Below are 17,216 nucleotides of genomic sequence, written 5' to 3' on the forward strand. Positions count from 1 at the left end.
TTTGCTAAAAGCGGGATGTCCAGTACACAGGTTCGTTTCCCCACTAGGAAGAGGGAAACAACCGTGCTCTGATACCAATGAAACCGATCCCGTCAAGTGGGAAAGACTCCATTGGACACCCACACGCTTAATAGCACAACTTTAAAACCACAAATTTGAAATGGACAACTTAATACAACTTGAAATTTAAATGAAATGAAATGGATAGATGGACACCAGCACTGGGGCCGGAACGGGCCGACCCCCCCCTCAATATATGATATATTTATTGGGAGTATTTAATGAATACAATGCTCCATGGGTTCCAAGAACCAGATAATGTCCATGTACATATGAAAACAGTACCAAACAAATAGGCTCGAAGTCGAAACTTGATGTAGAAGCTCGAAGCAGAACGACCACTAGTGTGGTCCAATCTCTACGGTCCTGTGCTTTCACTGGACTCCGCGGAGAGCGCCTCACTGGTGTTCCGAGACCACGCACAAACAGGCGCTCTCGTACTAACGCCTGGCTCTCCCGATCTCAGCACCTTTGGACCAAGGTTCTCCAATAGAGCTTGGACAACCCGGCACCGAACGGGTGTTGGCCAAGCGGGATAAAACCCTTATCAGTTTTAAACATAAAATACTTTACTTAAATCTGAAATTCACTTACTTGTAGATGGTTGATAGAAAACCAATACTCGTGGAATGATGAAGCCACCCAGGAGATGCGAAGTCCCATTGATGAAGACTCAGTCGCCTCGTGGTGAACCACCAAGGCAAGTACCACCGCAAGAAACCACAGCCGCAAGAAGCATCCACTTGCAAGGGAGGAGATGCCTGGCTGTAGTGTGGAGGAGCTCAAGCAAAGTCGCCTGAGGGTAGTGTTCTACTGGCTGGAACACAGGTGCACAGCCATAGCCGCCTGTAGGGACATGCGTAGCTTGGAGAGGTGCAGCCGGTAGAAGATGAGCAGCCTGCAGCCGGTAGAGGATGGGCAGCCTGCAAGTACTGTCGCCTGGGAGAGTAGCCGCCTGTAGGAAGGGAGATAAAAGGAGAGAACACCCGCAGCTGCCTGCAAGAGAAGGCAGCGCAGCCTGCAAGGAGTAGCAGCCAGTCGCCTGCAGAGAGGAGCACACCTGGTTGCAACCAATTCTGGCCGCCTGTAGAGGATCACATCCGCCTGGTTATTCAGAAGCGCAGCCAGCAGCCTGGTTGCTGTAGGAGCAAAGGCACATAAAAATTCAGCAGCAGCCGCCTGGGAGCATGTTTGGTTGCAGCCAGTAGTGCAAGGGAAACAGTCGCCTGAGAGAGAGAAGGCGCAGGTTGGTGAAAACGCTTGAAGGATGGAAGCGATTGATTTTTACACTTGAAGGAGGGAGCTTTTTTTAATAAAATTATAGTGGAGTTTACTCCACGCTTGCATGTGGGTGGGAAGTTTGGGTAGGTGACCATGCCCACCCCCCACACTCACTTAAGTGGGGCTCCCCACCTTGGCCCCTAAGTGGGTGCCCACATTTAAGTGAATGTGAACACTTAACCTTATAAAATAAAAGGTTAGAATTTGAAACATTAAAACATGTGCGACATACTTACCACCTGTTCACAAGCACTAAAACTCGTCAGAATATAGAGCAGACTTCACGACTCACTGGCAAGCGCCCCCGCTCAGTAAGTAACACGTCAAGCACGCAAACACACAAATACATGTCATGCGAAAACAGTTTCAAACATGCAAAATATGTGTGCATGTGCAAATAGTAACATGGACATATCTCCCGTTCATGGAACAAGTACAAAATATCTGTCGGCACAAAACTGGCACGACATAAAAACATAAAAACCTGGTCTTCCTATGGAGTGACAGTCCCATAGGTAAGACACAGTTCCAGGCACGAGTCTCCCTATGGTGTGACAATCCCATAGGCAAAACACGGCACGAATACTGGCTCTTCCATGGCGTGACAGTCCCATGGGTTGAACACAGTCCAGGTCATACACGGGTGGCACTGGTCTGGCTCCCGTCCATACGACACCAACCTGCTAACACACGGGTAGCACCAGTCTGGCTCCCGTCCATGTCAGCAAAATACTGGCCTCTTCACACGAGACACCGGCCTGGCCTCAAGTGAAAGAGACGCAAAAACTAGAGATGGACCAAATGGTCGGCCAATTGGTGACAGTAATGGCTGATTTACAGCCCTTGGTTGTTGTCCATGATGTCCATCATCATCAAAGATGACTTTGCCAGGCTCCTGTTGCCTTGCAGGCTCTTTATACATGCATGTTTCATCAAAAATGACATCATTGCTGCCTATAATCTTTCTATTCACTGGATCCCAAAGTCTATACCCCATTTCACCTCTGTCACCATATCCTAGGAATATGCATTTGTGAGACTTAGGATCAAGTTTGGTGCATATTTCCCTGCGTATGTGCACGTACGTAACGCAACCAAACACTCTCAAGTGCTTGTAGGACAGAGGCTTCCTTGTCCATACTTCCTCTGGCACTTTCCCACCAAGCCTCGTGTTAGGTGACCTGTTTATAAGATGAACGGCTGTCATAACAGCTTCAGCCCAAAAACCATGAGGTAACGCAGCATGTGACAACATAGAACGGACCTTCTCCTGAATGGTCCTGTTCATCCTCTCTGCTGTCCCGTTTTGTGGAGGATCATAAGGAGTAGAGAGCTCCCTCTTGATGCCTTTAGCATCACAAAAGCCTGAAACTGTTTGGACATATACTCTCCACCATTGTCGAAACGCAAAGCCTTCAGTGTTTTGCCAGTTTGATTCTCAACATGAGCAACAAACTTCTCAAACACTGAGAATGTATCACTCTTCAAACGAAGAGGATAAACCCACACCTTGCGTGTGGCATCATCAATAAAAGACAAAATATTTTGCCCCTCCCAAAGAAAGCTGAGGCATCTCACATACATCTATATGCACAAGCTCTAACTGAGCATCTTTCTATCCAAGAGCTTTCTTGTGGGGGCACTGGAGTTGCCTGCCATATATACAATGCTCACAAAACTCAAAACTTGAGAACTTTAGAGAAGGCAAGTAACCAAAACGAGACAATTGCTCCATTCCTTTGACACTCATGTGTCCCAACCAGCTATGCCACATAGAGATTTCCGGCAACTCGGTTGCATTTACATTAACATGGTGACAAACACCGGCATGCATGAAGTAAAGAGTGTCTACCTTAGAGCCTCTGGCAACAACCAGTGAGCCCTTACTAATCTTCCACTTTCCACGACCAAATGTGGTAACATAATCAGCATCATCAAGCTGTCCAGTAGAAAGCAGGTTCTTCTTGATCTTAGGCACATGTCTGACATCATGGAGCATAAGCTGTGAGCCATCTGAAAACACAAGCCTCACATCACCTTTGCCAAGAATCTGGCATGCATGGTTGTCACACAAATAAACTACTCCTTCATTGCCAGCAGTATACCTGACAAACAAGTCTCTGCAACCTGTGACATGAAAGGAGGCACCTGAATCAATGATCCATGAGTGCATACCATGACCATCTCCTGCATGAAGTGAATGGGCATCAAGTGAAGACATGAATAGGACTTCATCCTCACTGTCACCTGCATGTGGCACATTGACTTCTTCAATCTTGACTCCACTTTTGCCCTTTGGCTTTGCATCTTTGGCCTCATCTTTGTCTTTGTCTTTGCCTTTGCCCTTTTCCTTTTGATCATTCTTCCATTTGTAGCATTGCTTTTTGAAATGTCCCTTCTTGCCACAATAATGGCATTCCAAGTCCTTTTTGGAGCGGGACTTGCTCCTTCCCCGTTCTTGGCTTTTACCCCTTTGCTGGGATCTCCCACGTGCATTCATTGCATTGGACTTTCCAACAGAGTTGTTCTTCCTGTTCATCTCCTCTTGAAGGAGAGCACCCTCCACATCTGCATATGACAGCATGGCATTTGAATTGCTAGTGGCTGTCCTGAATGTGTCCCAACTCTTTGGCAAAGTGCATAAGAGAAAGGTGGCTTTGAACTCATCGTCCATTGCCAACTTTTGATTGATGACCTGGCTGACAACACCATTAAACTCATTTAGATGGGCAGAATAGACGCCCCTTCCTTCATTTGAAGACCTATGAGTTTCTTCAACCAATACACTTTGCTTGAGGCACTTTGCTGGGCATACAAGTCTTGCAATCTTTGCCACATTCCCCAAGCTGTCTTCTCTTCACGTATGCTGAAAAGTAAAGAGTCTTGACACAGACAACATGATGGTGGATCTTGCTAGCTCATCCATATCTTCCCATTCTTCAGCAGTAAGAGAAGCGGGCATTACACCCCTTTCTTTGATTGGCTTGTGCTGCTTCTTCTGGAGCAACACATTATAGCACTGGGTTTGCCAAATGTCATAATTATGTGAGCCTTCAAGCTTCTTGATGTGAAGCAATGAAGAGCTCTCACCTGCGGTTGCCATAGCAATATGCAACCTTTGACACAGTCAATGCCTGACTCCCTGCAAGATGTGCAAACACTGCACCAAAGCACACAAAGTGCTTACAGTTGTTCTCCCAAAGTTTATCTCCCACTGCGGAAGCACGAATGCAACTCTACTCCCACTGAATGTGATAAAATCACCAAAATCTGGTTGCTGCAGATTTATGACAGCACCTTAGATGTGCTATGTTCCCCTTCCAAAATACTGTACAACAGTACTAAGTGCTCACCAATGATGTACCAAATCTGTACCGACAAGTACAGCAGCTGAAAATGAGCCTTTTCCTCACTCAAATCAATGTACAGCCATGCCAAAACTTGTACAAAGTTGTACCAAATCTGTACCAGTAAGTACAATAGCAATAAATGCTCTCCTGGCTGTCCAAATGAGTGAAAATCAGACCTTGACAGTCCCCACCACTGCATACAACAGTCCCGGACAGAAATTGAGCAAAAGCCCCTTGACTGCAAGTGGATTTCTGAGGGTTCAAGGCATAAAAGTCTTCCCTACTGCTTTGCCAAGCTCAACAAGCACAGAATCTTGAAAAGCCCCTTGATTCAAGATCAATTTCTGATCATAATGGTACATTAATGCACATGAAAGGCATCCAGAGTCTTCACAATGCTTCCCCCTGGCCACATATACATCCAATACATAAAAGCCCCTTGATTTACTGGCACATTGAGTGCTTGACAGGCATCAACACATTGCCCAAAGCATCAAATGCCAGTGCCTGCATGCAAATCAATCCAATTGACACAAAAGCCCTTTGATTTGCACTGCAATTTCCTGCAATTTAACCCCGAATGTGAGATTGCTCACATCATACAGCATGTATGAATGCCCAATGGCACAATTACATCAAAAGCCCCAAATGTTGACACCCAATTTCCTGCAAATTGACCCGGAATGTGACCAATGTCACCCAATGTTGCCAATTTTGCTCAAAATATGAGCCATTTGGACCTGTACCTGCTCAATTGATGAAAATGGACATGCAAATCCCAAAAAATTGAAGCAAGTACCTCTGAAAATTTTTGATTTCTGTTGCAGAAAAGGGGGGGGCATCGAATTTGCTGCTTCGTGTACTGATGCTGATGCTGATGCTGCTGTGCAGGAATTGAGAGGGCAGACGACAATGCAATGTAGCTGGGCAATTGGCGATGTCTATTGTGGTGGCGGGATGGCGAAGCGTCGAGCAGGGCATTGGCGCACATGCACGCACACGAACTGGCGGACGAGCAGAATGGCATGAAAGGCGTCGAAGGTGCCCGACGAATAGGTGGCAAAGAGCAACAGCCACAATCGTTGTGACAAGTGCAAAGGCGCCGGACGGCGACGGAGGCTGGCGGAGCTTCGCTCTAGGCGCCTCACCTGCTGCTGCGAGCGGGAAAGGTAGTGGGCGACGGGACCTCCACAGGTGCAGAAGACGTCGGGTCCAGAGGCTTACGGCACGCTGGTGGGTCACCAGCCCCAACCCCTCCGCTCCGCACTCCTCCGGCCTCACCACGTTGCTGCTGCGCACTCTGGTGTCGCAGTGCTGGGCCTTGTAAATGAAGGGTTGGAATCCGCGTTCGTTTGAAGGGTCCCCTTCTCCGCCATAACTGCACCTTGTCTAGACTCCTGCGAACAGGTGCAGTGCTGAAAAGCTAGGGTTCCCACAACCAGGGCTCTACGCAAGACACAAGAGGGGGAGAGGGGACGAGTACCAGAAAACACACAGAAGAGCAAGCCGAGTTTCAAGACAAGGCGCCTTCACAGGTGGACACGAACACGAAAAACAGTAGCTCTGATACCAATTGAAGGAAGAGAGTTAGGGTTTCATGTGGGAGACACACACAGAGAAGAAGGGAGAGAGACATGTGGGGATAAGTCAACTCACACTATGAGTGTGTGACTCCCCTATCACACATGTATATTTGCTCTAGTACACATAGTGCACTTAGTACATTAAAAGTACTAAGTGTAAAATCAGCCCACCAGCCCCCTTTTCTCCCAAAAAGCAAGAGGAATAGAGAGAGGCGTGTCCACCCTCCAAAAGTGTTGAAGCCTCCAAAATTAGCTTTTGGCCCTTGGGCCACCAAAAAGTATTGGGAAGGCCGCCCACTCATTAATGGGTGTGAACCTGCAACCTTATAAAAACAAAGGTTAGAAATACTGCCATAAAATAAACAAATGGAATACACTCACCACCTGTTCACACGCAACAAAACTCGTTAGAAGACAAAGCAAACTTCACAACTCACTGGCAGCAGGCGTCCACGCTCAGTAAGTGGCACGTCAAATAGGCAAACACAAGAATACAAGTCACACGAAGACAGTTCCAGGCATGCAAACATGAATGCATGTGCAAACAGTATCATGGACATATCTCCCGTTCATGGAACAAGCACTAACTTCCTGTCGGACACAATGATGGCACGACAAATAGTATAAATCCCGGTCTTCCTATGGAGTGACAATCCCATAGGCAAGACACGGCACAAATACTGGCTCTTCCATGGCGTGACAATCCCATGGATAGAGCACAGTCCAGGTCATACATGGGTGACACCAGTCTGGCTCCCGTCCATACGACACCATCCTACTGACACGGGTGGCAGAAATCTAGCTCCCGTCCATGTTATGCAAAATATTGGCCCCTTCACATGAGACACTAGTCTGACTCCCGTCCATACGACACCATCCTACTAACACACGGGTGGCACCAATCTAGCTCCCGTCCATGTTTTTTTTTTTTTTTCCGAGAAAAGATCCTTTCATTAGTTATATAAAAACGCCCGAAGGGCTACAAAAGATCTCTCCTGCTCCTAAGAGAGAGAAGAGCAGTGAATACATCATGGCAGCCCGGGAGACTCTCCCTAGGTGCTGCAAAATACAAGCATCAGTATAAAAAACTGAGCGGCTAAATCATACAATAGGGGGGGGGAAGAGCCAAACAGGTGGCCTGTAGTGCCAACGGGGGGATCCCGTGTGTAAGATGTAGAACGGGCCACAGCGCCAAGTGGTGTGAAAGGCCTGGCGCCGTAAGATCGCCTCATCCGAGTCTCCCCGGATGCGGTCGTACTATCCTCGCAGGGTGTGGATCAACTCCTGCCAAATCCCCCGAACAGTCTCTGCTGGTGGCTCTAATCTCCCCTCAAAGGCCGTAAAGCACCGAGCCCTCCAGGTGAACCAGATGGTGAGGCTGCTGAGGAGCTCCCATCGTAAATCCCTCTCCTGTGTCCAGCTGGCGGACGAGAAATCCGGTGTCGGAACCAGATCTGATAGCCTGACTGCCCTGCTCCATCTCATAGCCCATAGCAGGCCCTGACGAAGTCGACCAAGCAGCGGCACCCCACGTAAACATACCCTCTGGAGAGGGGGGCCAGAATACGCAGTATCCGCAGCCAAATCTGCTGTGCCTGAGGGCAGTCCCAAAGGCAATGTCTCTGTGTCTCCATAGGGTGGCCGCATCGGACGCAGGCCGCCGGAAGACCACTGTAAACAAGCCAAGTGCCAACTGCTGAGCCCCTGTGGGCGACCAGCCACTGAAAAGCCGAGATCTTGCGGGCCTACCGACTAGCCCAGAGCCGAGCCCAGAAATCCTCCAGGAACTCCTGTGAGAGTCCCTGCAATCGCCAATGCCCCGCTGCCGCTGGAGAAACCGTCCTCCTCGCCGTCAAAATATGCCGTCCCAGCCGAACAGTATACTGGAAAAAGGTGATCTCTGTGGCCTCAAGGGATGCATAAGGATCATGCCACTCGTACTCCCCGGGGTCCCACTGTAGCCGGGCCAAGGGGCGCGCTGCATATGCCCATATGCGCCAATCCGGGAGCACATCAGCAGGGTCGGGGTCAATATGCCACTTCCGAGAAGCGGCAGCCACTACCCGAATCCTCTGGAAGGTGCACTCTGCAACCAAAGGCGACTCCACCTCCACTCTCTGGAGTCTGCCCTCATCCTGAATCTCATAGTAGAGGCATCTGCCATCCTCAGTGCTAGCTCTGACAGCAATCAGGATCTCCAACTGCGTAAAGGCTCCCATCCACCGTGGGGCCACTGGCTCGAGAGGTGTGAACCACTCCTCTGTAAGTGCCTCCTGAATATCATCCCTCATAATCAACCCCCCTCTGAAGTGGCTCAGCCTCTCCACCTGGATCTCCTCTGGTAGACTGCAGAAAGCCTGCCAGTCTCCAAAACTACGAGCTGGGCCTGCCGCTAAAGGTCCCCAGGCTAGACGAGGCCGAGAACCCAGCATATGACCCTGCTCCGTACGAACCGCTGGGCTCCAGATGAGCGGCTGCCTGGCCCGCTCCTCAACACAAGAAGGAGGCCGCTGAGAGAGCCCCGGTCTCAGCAGCTCCCAAGCTCTCAGGATACTCAAAGCAAATCTGTCCTCCCATCCTCTACTGAGGCCTGTCCTCCTCATCTCTATGAAGATCCAGCGAATCTCTGGTGCCCAAGTACCCCCTGCAGGGGGCGCCCGAGCCTGCAGTCGCTGCAAGAGGAGCTCTTTCCAAGGCTCAGCGCCTGGAAGCAACCCCCGAACAATAAGCTTCCCCAATAAGGCTCTACTCTGATCGACTGGATCTATAATGCCCAAACCGCCCTGAGCCAGCAGAAGTGTAATAACTGCCCATGCAACCTTTGCCCGAGCTGGCTGACCGTCCCGCCCAGACCACAGAAAGTTCCTGATCAGCCTCTGTACCTGGCTGATGCAAGAGCTCGAGAAAATCCAGCAAGACGTAATGTACCACATGGTCGCTAACAGCACCTGATTTGCCACCACCACCCTCCCAGCCAAGGATAGTCGAGCTGTACTCCAATACAATAGCTTCTTTCGAATGCTTAGAAGAAGCGGGGCAATCTGCTGCTCAGGTGATAAATCGAGGCCAATCTGGCATCCCAAATACCGCACTGCTGTGCCTGGAGAAATCCATCTAAAACCGGGGTCCGGGCTCCATGCCGGAGTGGGAGCACTACTGATCCAAAAGGCCACTGTCTTGCGCCAATTGATCAATGCTCCCGAAGCTGCACTAAAAACCTGGAGCGACTGCTCAGCCCGAATAAGATTGGCCTCTTGGCCATGCAAAAATAAGCCCGTGTCGTCTGCAAACTCAGCATCAAGCAAATCAACCCCCGGACTGGGAGCTGAAGTCCTCTCAAACCAACCTCCTCTGCCGTCAAATACATACTCATAGCCTCCGCAAAGAAGAGAAAAAGGAAAGGGGCGAGAGGACACCCCTGACGGACTGATCTGGTCTGCTCAAAACTCGGCCCCCGTCCTCCTGCAATCAGCACCTGGCTGCGAGCTGTGGAATACAAAGCTGCCAACCCTCTGATCCATCCCGGCTCAAAGCCCAGGCGAAATCTAGCTCGGGCCGTCGCCTCCCAGAAAGTAAAGATGTTGTCAAGGACACTGCGCTCCTTGACAAATCCTGTCTGAGTAGCATGAATCAACTCCCCCAGGAAGGGCTGGATCCTCAAACTCAAGGCCTTTGCTAAGACCTTGTAGACAGTATTGAGGATCGTAATAGGCCTCCAATGCCGAATGTCATCTGATACTCCCTCCCCCTTGGGGATAAGATAGATCAAGCCCTCTGAAAAGCTCTGCGGCATCACCCCAGTGTCCAAAACATGCTGAAAGCCCCTGCGGAGGCCTGGCCCCAAAAGGTCCCAATAGCGCATAAAAAAGGCCGGCGTCAGTCCGTCCTCCCCTGGGCAACTATGTCGCGGCAGGACCCTCAAGGCCTCGGCAAGCTCAATCTCTGACAGAGGCGCACCTAGAACTGTACGCATATGGTCTGTGACCCTCCTCTGCACATGGGCCCACACAGTCTGTCTGCAAACATCTCGATCCTCAGTGGCTAGCTCCGCTGAAAGCAGGTCACTATAAAAAGCAATGGCAATGGCTCTGATCTCCCCGAGCTCAGTAGCTACCGATCCATCCGGTCTACCAAGCTGGCGGACTCCTGCTCGCGCATGACGGGGTCCAGTGATCTCAAAAAACTCCCCAGTCACTCTATCACCAAGCTGCGTCCACTGAGAGGCCTGACGACGATAGTAAAACTCATGTCTCTGCTCCTCTACCTCTCTAACCTCCTGGCGTGCCTGGCTCAACTGGGACGCCACCCACTCACATGCAGGCTCCTGCTCCTGAAGGCGCTGTAGCGAAGCAAGGCTGCGTCTCAGCCGCCGTTGCTCCCGCTCGCGAATCTCTCCCAGTCGTGTCAAAGCTGCAGCGTGCAGAAAAGAGCTAAGATCAATGAGTCCCTGGGCACACTGGCCCGCTGCATCCTGGTCAGAGCACTGACTATCATGCCAGATCCTCTCAATATCCTCAGCGAGACTGGGATCTCAAGTACCCTCTCTGGGATCCTCAACTGCAAGCTGGGCTCCCGTGTCCCCTCCTCCAATGTCAATATAACTGGCGCATGATCTGAAAATGAGGTGCCAGCGAGAATGCCGACGGAGCCTCCTCGCTCCCCTAACCAATCGCCCACATAAAAGCGATCAATCCGTGATAGATTAGTCCCTCCCTGCCGGCGATCCGACCGAGAGAAACTAAGACTGTCTTGAGACCGGGAGAAAGCCCCATGCTGCCATGCATCAGTGATCCTCAGTGACATGCAAAACCGGTCCCAAGCTGCAAGCTCCATGCCGTGCACTGTAACATGACTGCCTCCCACCCTATCTGCCGGGTCCTCAAGCATGTTGAAGTCTCCCCCAACACACCAATGTGCGGCCTCTGGCAATGCATCTGTAACCTGAGTCCAGAACTCTGCTCTGGCACTAGCATGATTGGGCGCATAGATGTTGAGCACACCCAATAGCTCATCATGCATCCTCAAAATGACATACTGTGCTCTACCAGGCACAATGATCCCTCGATCCACAATGGCCTGCCGCCATATATCTGCAATAACCATGCATACTCCTCCCAGTCCACCCAAAGGACCAAACCCTGCAGACCAAAAAGTGTCCCATCTACCAGGCATCACCGAACCATATCTCCGGATCCTGCTCTCACCCAAGTGGTGCTCCTGCATCATCAAAATGTCAATGCTGCCACCAACCAGGCATCTCTGAAGCTCCTGCCTCAAGCAACCTTGATAGCGTATAAAGTGTGCTCCGCCAAGGCCCTGTACATTCCATGAGATGATCCTCATGGATGCCCTGCTGAGGTGGATGCTGTCTCAGCCGTGCGGCGGGCCTTCGCAAGCGGCTTGGATGGAGAGTAGTCCCCATCCGAACGGCTGCGAATCTGCCCACCCGGTGTACTGCAAGAATCCCGGATCAGGCGCCAGTGGCTGTGGCCCATGGCGACTGCCTCCTGCTCTGACAGAGAAACCTCGTGTATACTCACATATCCAGGGTCGCGTGCCAAGTCTGCCACTATGCGCACGACCAAATGCCGAATCCCTGAGGTATCCACACTCCCGGGATCCAAGAAAAAATGAGCCAACTCCCAAAGTCGGCCTATCACATCTGTCACCTCCAGATCGCTCATGTGGTGAGAAAACTCAACTGCCTGAGTCTTCAAAGTGCTGAGAGCGAGCTCTAGAGTCCACTCTCAATCACAAGGTCCACATAGAGGGAACGAGAAGGCCACCGCTGAGTCTAGTGCCTCCTCCCCGCGGGCCGGAGGTATCACTACATGGACTCGAATGGGTGCTGGCTCATGGGGACCCTCTACTCCAAAAAGCCGTGTAAAGGTATAATCAAAGGCCTCCGAGCGCTGTCTAATGCCAAGGCGACTCAGCCGACTGCGGATAGATGAAATCCGTGAGGCCCTAATCGGCATAGGTCTCCTCTGTGATACTCGAGCGAGGTCAGTGCTCAGCGCTCTCCGGACTGCAGGTGAGCGCCAGGGAACTGCCAGGGTCTCCCGGGAAGGTGAGGCGGGCGGAGGGGGAGGAGGGGGAGGCGAAGGAGGTGGAGAGGGAGCCGCTGCCGAAACCGGAGCGGGGGCGGGAGGAGGCGAAGGTGGAAGCGAGGCGGTGGGAGGGGACGGGGGTGGGGGGGGTGAAGGAGGGGGAGCTGGCATCTCCTGGTCCTCGGTCGCTGCAGGGGTCTCCTCCTGAAGGGGAGCAAAGCTGTTCCTCACGGGAACCCAGTGAGGCTGAGACTGTGGCTGCTGCTGCAGCGGTCTCTGGGCGTGCTGCTGTGCCTGTCTCCCTCGGCGGCGCCCCTGTCGAGGCTGCCACTCCGAGGTCTCTGTGGCCTAAGCAGGCGTCCCTGAGGCAGCCTGCCGAGCCGAATCTGTGGGCGGGCCATCAGTAGCCTGTTGCTGTGGTGGTCTCCTGCGAGGGCAGGCCTTGGCCAGATGACCGACCTGCCTGCAAATGAAGCACTGGTTCAGGAGCCCCGAGAACTCCACTCTCTGATCTATCCACCCCCCCCCCTATCCTAGGTAGCTGAATGACCTTAGGAAGGGAGGAGATGTCAGACACCAACACTCTGACCGAAGGTAGCCCAGCTGCTCTGGCCACCACTGAAGCTGCTGAGGGGCCCGTCTCTAGTACCGAGCCCACCAATGCTCCGAGCCTGGAGAGGAGCGGAAGATACTCCCGGCGGAGACCAGGGAAACAAACTGTAATATGGAAGAGGCGCTCTCCCTGCTTCGCCGCTGCTGGGTCAAATCCATGCTGCCAAGGTCTGAAGAAAGCCCGAGCACCCCTGATGTCCAGAGGACTCATGGCAAGGACCTTGGCAACGCTCTGGGCGGCATCGAACTCGATCTGATAATGGCCCCGGCCCAGGAGCTGTACATCCAGGATCTTGCCCACATCTGCAAGAAGGCGAGCCTGAAGAAGATCCCTGATCTCCCCTCTGCTAGGGCGAGTGCCGACTATACGGCAGATGGTGGAATGAGCCTGGAGGCGTTCCACCTCTGCGGTGAGGCTCGCTTCCTCTTCCGGCGAAAGAGAAAGCCTGATGGGGATGTCCTCGGGGGCGGGCGAGGGGGCTGCGGGTGAGTCCCTCTGAGGCGAGGCGGGAGGAGTCTCCATCAGAGTCTGAAGCTCAAGCGAAGGCGAGGCGAAAGCGGAAAACCTGCAAGAAGCGGGCTGCACACAAAGAGGCGGAAGACCGGATGAAAATGAAGAAAAACAAAACCCCCTGGGGGTGAAAAACAGCACGAAAGAGGAGGGAGGGGGCGAAAACGAAGGAGAAGCCCTAAGGAGGGGGCGGCAACAACGTGAAAGGGAGGGGAGGCGGGGCGCTGCTGACGGGAGGCAGGTGCGAACAGGCGGAGAGGTGGGGGGCGAACAGGTGACAAAGGGGAGGGGGGGCGAACAGGCGAAGAGGGGGGGGGGGCGAATAGACGAAGAGGCGACTAGGAGGGGGGGGCGAAATGGCGAGGAGGGGGGAGGCGCAGCAGCGAGGCAGGAGGGGGCGCAACGGCGAGAAGAAGGGGGCGAAGGCAGGCGGGGGGTGGAGGGGCGAACAGGCAGAGAGGGGGGGGGCGAACAAGCGACAGAGGGAGGGGGGCGAACAGGCGGGCGCGCAGTGCAGGGTGGAGGCGGGAGCTCCCGTCCATGTTATGCAAAATATTGGCCCCTTCACATGAGACACCAGCCTGGCCTCAAGTGAAAAAGACACAAATCTGGAGATGGACCAAATGGTCGGCCAATTGGTGACAACAAGAGTTTCTTTGTCCCGAATGCTACAAGACATCAGAGCATAAGTTACCTGTTCAGTTTCCTCTGACTAACGAACACAAGAACCACCAACATCAGTCTTGGAAAGTTCCTGCCAACTGTTGCAATCAACTGGCAAGCTATCCTCCATCTGGTCCCAGAAAGCCTGCACCTATAACGTATCCACACTTAAGTGGCCATTACCAGATTGCCACTCATCACAAAACTGAGGACCTGGAAGAGAGAGTACTGAAAGCGTGTAAACTCCATTCTCCACTCTGCCTTCCCAAACTACCTAGCATGTTGCCTTGTCCCAGAGAGCAACAAAATGCTCATCAAACTCCACCCGTACGCCAATCTTGCAAACCTGATGCACTGACCAACAGATGAAAACCAAGTGTAGGAACATACAACACCTGGGAGGAATGCTTCCCCCCTCTGCCATCGGGAACTATCTCCAACCTGCCCTCACTGTGAACTGGGATAGTGGATGTATCCCCAGTAAGAATGTGACCAGAATACCTGCAGAGATCCTGTAAATCTAAACAGGAAGGAGTCATGTGCCTGGAAGCACCATTGTCTAGAATCCACTTCCGAGTATCCGTTGCGACGAGTCCTCCAACCTCCTCCCTGCCTGAAGAAAATGAAGCATCGATGTCCATCACCTCCAAGTGCACAAAAGCCGGAGTCTTCATGATTGTTGCTGAGGAATCTCCACCCTTCTCGGTCTTCCGCTTGGGACACTTCCTCCAACAGTGGCCTTTCTCGCCACAATCATTACAAGTCCTCTCTGCCTTCAATTTCTCGCGGTTAGCGTCGGACTTCTTCTCAGAAGACTTCTCCGGTGAAGCCTTCCTTTTGCCCTTGTTACGGCCTTTCGACCATTGAGCTATGCTTCTTTCTATTCCTCTACCTTAATCTTATTTTTTACATCGTGTAGCTCACCAGAGCTTGCCTTGCTTGGATCCATTGGGCTCCTCGTCACCTTTTATGCACATTATCTTGGTTAGGAGGGTGATCTTGTTTACATTAGTTCCCCATTATTTAGTGTAGCTCTCATGGTAGTCCACTAGTTAAGGCCTCCGAACCTCCACCCTGAGGAGGGTTCGAGAATCTTTCCTCCTGGTCCAAGACCATGGGCACAAGCTCCTCCCAAGTAATGGTACTGAGCCTGCCATTGGTAATCAAAGACGAGTAGAATGCTGAGTACTGAGAGGGCAAATGCAACAGCAACGTTATGGCCATGTCCTCTGATGATCTCTCCTTCCTAGCTTGGAGAACTTCCTGCTAAAGAGCCTGCAGCTTGTTAATATGCTCCCGCATCGTCGACGACTTTGCAGGGCTCATAACCCGCATCTGTACTTCCAAGGGAATCCTCTTCATGGGCGATACCCTGTTGTAAAGAGAAGCCGAACGGACCCTGGCGTTGACACGATCCCACAACTGTGCCTGTGCTTCCCGGTCCTTTCGGGTTGACGTTAACTCCCCTTCCTCTACTTCCGGTCGTGGAACCCCAACAACGATGAAATCAGCAAGGTCGTAAGACTCCAGAACAGATTCCATCATAACCTTCCATATGCCGTAGTTGTTCCCGTCCAACTGACGGTCCACCGGGAACGTGGGGAGTGTAGGGATCTTCACATGCCTCTCGGCCATCTCTAACAAATCTGCCATTGCGGGGATGTACTCTGAAAAAGGGTGGGTGGGTGGGAACAAAGAAGAACTTAACCTGCAAGTGGCTGTCCAGCAAATCAGCCCACCTTCCTCTTGCTTCTCCTCTTTCCGAAGAGTCCAAAACAGTCCACCAATCAGCAACACAACAGTTCCCCTCTTGCTCACACAAATCCCAAGAACTATCAAGAGACTAGGGCTCTAATACCATGTCAGAATACACAGCGGAGATGATGACCAAATCTGGAAACACAAGAGCAAGTGCAGAAAATAGACAAGAGATGACTTCTAACATTATCTTAGCCACTCGTAAGAGTGCGTTCACACACCACTAGCACAATAACCCTTTTAGGGGTTGTTCATACACACATACAGACACAATAACCTTTTTAGGGACTGTTCACGCACACACACACACACACACACATATGGACCCACAAACAAGGGTTCACACACGAAGGGACACACACATGTGACTCATCCCAACAAACACCCCTTCAAAGCCTTCCGAGCAAAGGTGAAGATGCTTGGGAAAACCTTAAATAGTCATAATGAGTTGGCCTCCAAATTGTATCAGGCACTGCACTATAGCAAGAACAGGGCATGTTCTCCGCTTCAGATTTAGAGGCTTGGGTATGAGCATGGCTCAAAGGCTCACTTATGAGCATTGCTCTGGACTGCAGAAAAGCAGTGCACATGTGTGAACATATCTACGGCTGAAGTTGTGTATGGCGGGTGTACAAGTGATCAACCAAGGAGCTGCACAACATGGGCTGAATTCGGGCCAACCAAAGCATGGATAGAGCAGCACGCAGCAGAAAGTCCCGGGCAGCAGGCTGTACACTGCACGGATGCCCACATGGAAGCCATACAGGGATAGTGCGCTACCCCTGCTGCTGCAGAATCAGGTCGCCAACAAAGAGGGAAGGACAGCTGTAGAAGGGAGAAGCCATACAGGGATAGTGCACTACCCCTGTAGTGCTGCTGCTGCAGAATCAGGTCGCCAACAAGAGGGAAGAACAGCTGTAGAAGGGAGAAGGCATGCGAGGTTTAAAAAAGGCATAAAATCCCTGTTTTTGGCAAAAAAACATTTCTTTTAGAGGCACTAGTATGGTTTTTTTTGCTAAGAAAAAGCATGCATGTTAAGGTTTCTTATGGGAAACATGTGGAATAAAAAACCGCGAGGGTATTTTTGATGGGCGCACATATTTGAACAAGTAAGGAAAACGCTTTTTTGGGAAAACGCATGCACACCCTTTTTTTTTTTGGGAGCATAAAGAAGGTGTCTCTATTGTATACTCTGATGCAGGTATGTGGGTAGATCTCAGCCTACAAAATTCTCTTTCCCTCGCTGCGCTTTTGCCATTGGGCAAGGTTTGAGCATACATGCAGCCCAGACATCACACGCTTTCTTGAGACTTGCAGGACGGTGTTTCTCTGTATTTCTTTTAGCTCT

The 17,216-nt window shown here is 51.6% G+C and overlaps 1 protein-coding gene across 2 annotated transcripts in view; it reads right to left on the reverse strand.

The window, feature by feature from the left end:
- LOC147603837 (plant cysteine oxidase 4-like) overlaps window positions 1-17,216 on the reverse strand; it is a 39,339-nt gene that overhangs the window by 20,262 nt on the left and 1,861 nt on the right. The window lies entirely within an intron of this gene.

This window comes from Cibotium barometz, chromosome 63 (genome assembly GCF_041138505.1).
Source record: "Cibotium barometz isolate CiBa-2024 chromosome 63, ASM4113850v1, whole genome shotgun sequence".
Taxonomy (NCBI): domain Eukaryota; kingdom Viridiplantae; phylum Streptophyta; class Polypodiopsida; order Cyatheales; family Cibotiaceae; genus Cibotium; species Cibotium barometz.